General features: G+C 47.6%; 1 protein-coding gene across 1 annotated transcript in view; it reads left to right on the top strand.

The window, feature by feature from the left end:
• Positions 1-1,310: 1,310 nt before the first annotated feature.
• Positions 1,311-6,000, top strand: part of KANK1 (KN motif and ankyrin repeat domains 1) — a 305,894-nt gene continuing 301,204 nt past the window's right edge. The window contains exon 1 of the mRNA XM_030193831.1: positions 1,311-1,451. The gene's annotated coding sequence lies outside the window, so the exon portion shown is untranslated. The remainder of the gene's footprint in view (positions 1,452-6,000) is intronic.

Here is a 6,000-nt window from a genome sequence, read left to right as displayed (position 1 = left end):
AAACTGGAAGGCTGGGCATCCAAATGGCAGTTGAAATTTAATGTGGACAAATGCAAAGTGATGCACATAGGGAAGAATAATCCGAATCATAGTTACCTGATGTTAGGGTCCACCTTAGGAGTTCAGCACTCAAGAAAAAGATCTAGGTGTCATTGTAGACAGTACGCTGAAATTTTCTGCCGAGTGGGCGGCAGCGGCCAAAAAAGCAAACAGGATGCTAGGAATTATTAGGAAAGGGATGCAAAATAAGACTATTATAATGCCTCTTTATTGCTCCATGGTGCGACCTCACCTTGAGTATTGCATTCAATTTTGCTTGCCGTATCTCAAGAAAGATATAGCAGAATTAGAAAAGGTTAAAAGAAAATCGACCAAAATGGTAATGGAACTCCTCACATATGAAGAAAGGCTAAAGAGGTTAGGGCTCTTCAGCGTGGAAAAATACAGCTGAGGGGGGATATGATTGAGGTCTATAAAATCCTGAGTGGTGTAGAATGAAATTACATGGAAGTACATTTAAAACAAATAGGAGGAAATATTTTTTTCTCTCAAAAGCTCTGGAGCTCATTGCCCGAGGATGTGGTAAGTGGTTAGCATATCTGGGTTTAAAAAACATTTAGACAAGTTCCTGGAGGAAAAGTCCATAATCTGCTTTTGAGACAGACATGGGGAATCCACTGCTTGCCCTGGGTTTGGTAGCATGGAATGCTGCTAGTAATTGGGTTTCTGCCAGGTACTTGTGACCTGGATTGGCCACTGTTGGAAGCAGGAAACTGGGCTAGATGAACCACTGGTCTGACCCAGTATGGCTACTCTTATGGTATATAGAGTTCTATAGCCTGTCTGGTCAACTGGAGCAGTGATGGCTTTGGATAGAATTTGTAAGATTTTGGTCTGATGTCGGTTTGTAGGTGACAAGCGACCGTAAAAATTATTTGTACTTGTATCAATGAAGTAGGTTTTGGTAGCTGGATTGTGCTGGGTGAGGCCTTTATAGGCTGTGACACGTTAAATGATCATAATCCTGTTTAGATTAATGCAAAGAATGTGTTCATGAGCTTTGTGATATCACAGAGATGCCTTTTCAGATCTGAAGAATCCTGTTTGTAGCAGTTAAATTATGTGTATGCTTCATGCAGATATGTAAATGTATACACCCTCTATGAAATATGTGGCAGTGTTGTACGTTATTATGCTGCAAATGCTATCTTGTCACTGCAGTTTTGAAAGGCTGCATAACTTTATATACTGGTATCTTCTGTAACATGCTGCCCATGTTCTTCACCTATTCAATGCCATTGTCTTCACAGAATGATATCTAAGAAGTTGGATTGACTTTTAATCTGAAGTCCTGAACAAAATACTGGAGCTATTTTATGCGAAATATTGGTTTTAGGAAAGGAAGGATTTATTTCTGCTTGGGACCCCCTGGAGTGGAATCAAGGTGCCAGGTAAGAAATGTGTGTGTGGGGGCTTTTTTCCTTTTGTGTTTTGTTTTCTTCTGTTTTTTATTATTATTTTTCTTCTTTTACAAATATGTACAGGGCTGGCTAAAGGCACAGACAGCGTGAGCACTGGCTCGGGGCACCAAAAGCCTGCTTTACCTGGTCTACCACAGCTGCAAACTCCCTCCTCCCCTTCCTTTTTCTCTTAACCACTCCCATGCCCTGCTCTAAACCCTCAGCTCCCCCCCCCCCCCCCTCCATGTACCTTTCAATGGGAGTTTTAGAGCAGCAGCAGCGTTTCACATTAAGCTGACTGTGTTGGCCCCAGCTTTTTCCCCCTGTCGCGCCCCAGCGGAAACAGGAAGTTACTTCTAAGGGGGTGGGGCACAGCAGAGAGAAGACGCTGGGGCTGACACAGGCTGATTAATGTGAAACGCTATCACTGCTCTGAAGGGGAACCCATGTTAAAAGGTACACAGAGGGAGCTACTGGATCACGTGAGGAGGGGGGCAAGAGCTGCTTGATCGGGGAGGTGTTTAGATCAGGGCTTGGGGGGTGGTTAAGAGAGGGATAAGGGAAGGAAAGAGACATGCTGGACTATGGGAAAGAAGGGGGAGCAAATGAATAGGGAGAGATGTTGAAATCCAGGGGCAGAAGTGGAGCGTGGGAAGAGATGCTGGAAAACGGGAGGGAGGGAAAAAGAGAGAGAGAGAAATGTTGGATCATAGCATGCAGGGGAGGGAAGGGAGAGGTAAAAATGTCAGGTTCATGAGGTGGAGGCAGGGGAGGAGGTATGGGAGCCAGCTCTGTGAGTGCTGTATCTGCTTGAGCACCCCCATATAAAACAAACTTCTTGACTATGTGCAGGGAGAAGTAATTTTCTGTTTAGCTTGGCATCCCCAATAAGTTGGAGGGAGGGAAGAGAGAGGGGGAAATGTTGGGATCATGTTGTGGAGGGAGGCAAGGGAAAAGAGGAAGAGATGTCAGACCATGGAGTGGGGGAAAAAGGGGAGGGAGGAAAGAGAGAGTGTCAGATGTCGGACCATGGGGTAGAGGGGAGAGAGGGAGAAATGTCAGATCATGGGGGTGGATAGAGTGGAGGGAAGGAAGAGAGAGAAAAATTTCTGACCATGGGGTTTAGAGAGGGGAGGGAAGGAAGAGAGAGGAAACATTTCTGACCATGAGGTGGAGAGAAAGGAGGGAAGATAGAGGGAGAGATGTCAGTCTATGGGGCGGAGGAGAAGGAGGGAAGAGAGGCTGAAATGTTGGACCATGGGGTGGAGGGAGGGAAGGGAAAGAGGAGAGATGTCTGACCATGGGGTGGGGTGATGTAGAGGGGAAGGACAAAAAAGAGAAGGTCAGATCATGGGATGGAGGGGAGAGAGGAAGAAATGTCAGATTATGGGGTTGAGAGAGGGGAGTGAAGGAAGAGAGAGAAGGACATATATTGGATCACAGAGTGGAGAGAGGGAAGGGAGAGGAAGAGAGAGAAAAATTTCAGATCATGGGGTGGAGAGAGGGGGAGGGAAGAGAGAGGGAGAAATGTCAGACCATGGGGTGGAGGGGAGAGAAGGAAGAGAGGGAGAGATGTTGGACCATGGGGTGGAGGGGAGAGAAGGAAGACAGGGAGAGATGTCAGACCATGAGGTGGAGGGAGGGAAGGGAAAAGAGAGGGAGGGGCAGATGTCAGACCGTGGGGTGGAGGGAGGGAAGGGAAAAGAGAGGGAGGGGCAGATGTCAGACCGTGGGGTGGAGGGAGGGAAGGGAAAAGAGAGGGAGAGATGTCAGACCATGGGGTGGGATGATATGGAGGGAAGGGAGGCAGAGATCAGATGTTGGACATGGGTGGAGGAGAGTCAAAGGTGCATAGAAGGGAGATGCTGGATCAAGGGGAGGTTGTAAAGAGAGATTTTTGACATAATGAGGACATAGATAGAGAGATGATGTTGGACGCAGAGAGGGAAATGGGAAAAGCTGGACATGGGGAGAGGTGGGAAGGGAGTACAGATGCTGGATATGGGGAGAAATCAGGAGAGAGAGTGCATAGAAGGGGAATTGGCAGACTGAGAAGAAATTCTGGACATAGGACAATATACAGTGGGGGAAATAAGTATTTGATCCCTTGCTGATTTTGTAAGTTTGCCCACTGACAAAGACATGAGCAGCCCATAATTGAAGGGTAGGTTATTGGTAACAGTGAGAGATAGCACATCACAAATTAAATCCGGAAAATCACATTGTGGAAAGTATATGAATTTATTTGCATTCTGCAGAGGGAAATAAGTATTTGATCCCCCACCAACCAGTAAGAGATCTGGCCCCTACAGACCAGGTAGATGCTCCAAATCAACTCGTTACCTGCATGACAGACAGCTGTCGGCAATGGTCACCTGTATGAAAGACACCTGTCCACAGACTCAGTGAATCAGTCAGACTCTAACCTCTACAAAATGGCCAAGAGCAAGGAGCTGTCTAAGGATGTCAGGGACAAGATCATACACCTGCACAAGGCTGGAATGGGCTACAAAACCATCAGTAAGACGCTGGGCGAGAAGGAGACAACTGTTGGTGCCATAGTAAGAAAATGGAAGAAGTACAAAATGACTGTCAATCGACAAAGATCTGGGGCTCCACGCAAAATCTCACCTCGTGGGGTATCCTTGATCATGAGGAAGGTTAGAAATCAGCCTACAACTACAAGGGGGGAACTTGTCAATGATCTCAAGGCAGCTGGGACCACTGTCACCACGAAAACCATTGGTAACACATTACGACATAACGGATTGCAATCCTGCAGTGCCCGCAAGGTCCCCCTGCTCCGGAAGGCACATGTGACGGCCCGTCTGAAGTTTGCCAGTGAACACCTGGATGATGCCGAGAGTGATTGGGAGAAGGTGCTGTGGTCAGATGAGACAAAAATTGAGCTCTTTGGCATGAACTCAACTCGCCGTGTTTGGAGGAAGAGAAATGCTGCCTATGACCCAAAGAACACCGTCCCCACTGTCAAGCATGGAGGTGGAAATGTTATGTTTTGGGGGTGTTTCTCTGCTAAGGGCACAGGACTACTTCACCGCATCAATGGGAGAATGGATGGGGCCATGTACCGTACAATTCTGAGTGACAACCTCCTTCCCTCCGCCAGGGCCTTAAAAATGGGTCGTGGCTGGGTCTTCCAGCACGACAATGACCCAAAACATACAGCCAAGGCAACAAAGGAGTGGCTCAGGAAGAAGCACATTAGGGTCATGGAGTGGCCTAGCCAGTCACCAGACCTTAATCCCATTGAAAACTTATGGAGGGAGCTGAAGCTGCGAGTTGCCAAGCGACAGCCCAGAACTCTTAATGATTTAGAGATGATCTGCAAAGAGGAGTGGACCAAAATTCCTCCTGACATGTGTGCAAACCTCATCATCAACTACAGAAGACGTCTGACCGCTGTGCTTGCCAACAAGGGTTTTGCCACCAAGTATTAGGTCTTGTTTGCCAGAGGGATCAAATACTTATTTCCCTCTGCAGAATGCAAATAAATTCATATACTTTCCACAATGTGATTTTCCGGATTTAATTTGTGATGTGCTATCTCTCACTGTTACCAATAACCTACCCTTCAATTATGGGCTGCTCATGTCTTTGTCAGTGGGCAAACTTACAAAATCAGCAAGGGATCAAATACTTATTTCCCCCACTGTATAAGGAGATGGAAGGAAGATATGGGACAAGGAGGTTTGAGAAGATGGAAGGTTGATGCTGGCATGAATGGGGGGCATAGAGGGATGTTGAACACAGGGGCAAAAGAGATGGGGCACACAGATGGAGGAGTGATGTTGGACATGGGAGAGCATATGGAGACAGGGGGATGTGATGAGATAGAGGAGAGATGGCTGGACATGGAATGAACCAGAGAGATGGAGGGGAAATGTTGGACATAGGGGCATAAGAAAATAGAGAGAATATGCTGGATGAGGGGTAGGGAAAGACTGCAGTCCTGGACATGGGAGGTGGGAACTGAGAGACAGAGAAGATGATTGTTGCAGTTGTTCGGGTCAATGTGTCCAAGTAAGTGGAACCAACATTTCAGGGAATGCCAGACTAAACAAATGGGATTTTAATCCAGCCCTGATTGGGCAACTAGAAACTCCAACTTGCTCACTCCCTCCATTGTAATGAGGATCTCCTCTCCTGGACCACTGTAAGCCCCTCTCCAGACCCTTGTGGTCCAGTGGTGAGCTGGGGTAGGATCGATCCTCCTATATACTCCTGCCGATACGGTCTCTGTACTGAATATGTCTGCAGCAGTCTCAGTATAGAGACTGCATGGGCAGGAGCGTAGGAGGATCGGTCCTGTCCCAGCTCACCACTGGGCCAGCAGGGCTGTAAGGTAGGCCCGGGGAGGTCCGTGAGGGGGGGTTCTCTTTACAATGAAGGGAGTGAGTGAGTGGGAGTTTCTAGCTAGGGGGTGGACTGGAGACAGAGGGAACAGACTGTGCTGCAGGGCTGCAGTGGATGGGAGGGAGAGAGAGAGAAATTAGGCAAAACTGGATGGGTGGGGAGGGAG

The sequence above is a fragment of the Microcaecilia unicolor genome, chromosome 2 (genome assembly GCF_901765095.1).
Source record: "Microcaecilia unicolor chromosome 2, aMicUni1.1, whole genome shotgun sequence".
Lineage (NCBI taxonomy): Eukaryota > Metazoa > Chordata > Amphibia > Gymnophiona > Siphonopidae > Microcaecilia > Microcaecilia unicolor.
This window is presented reverse-complemented; position numbering and strand designations above follow the sequence as displayed.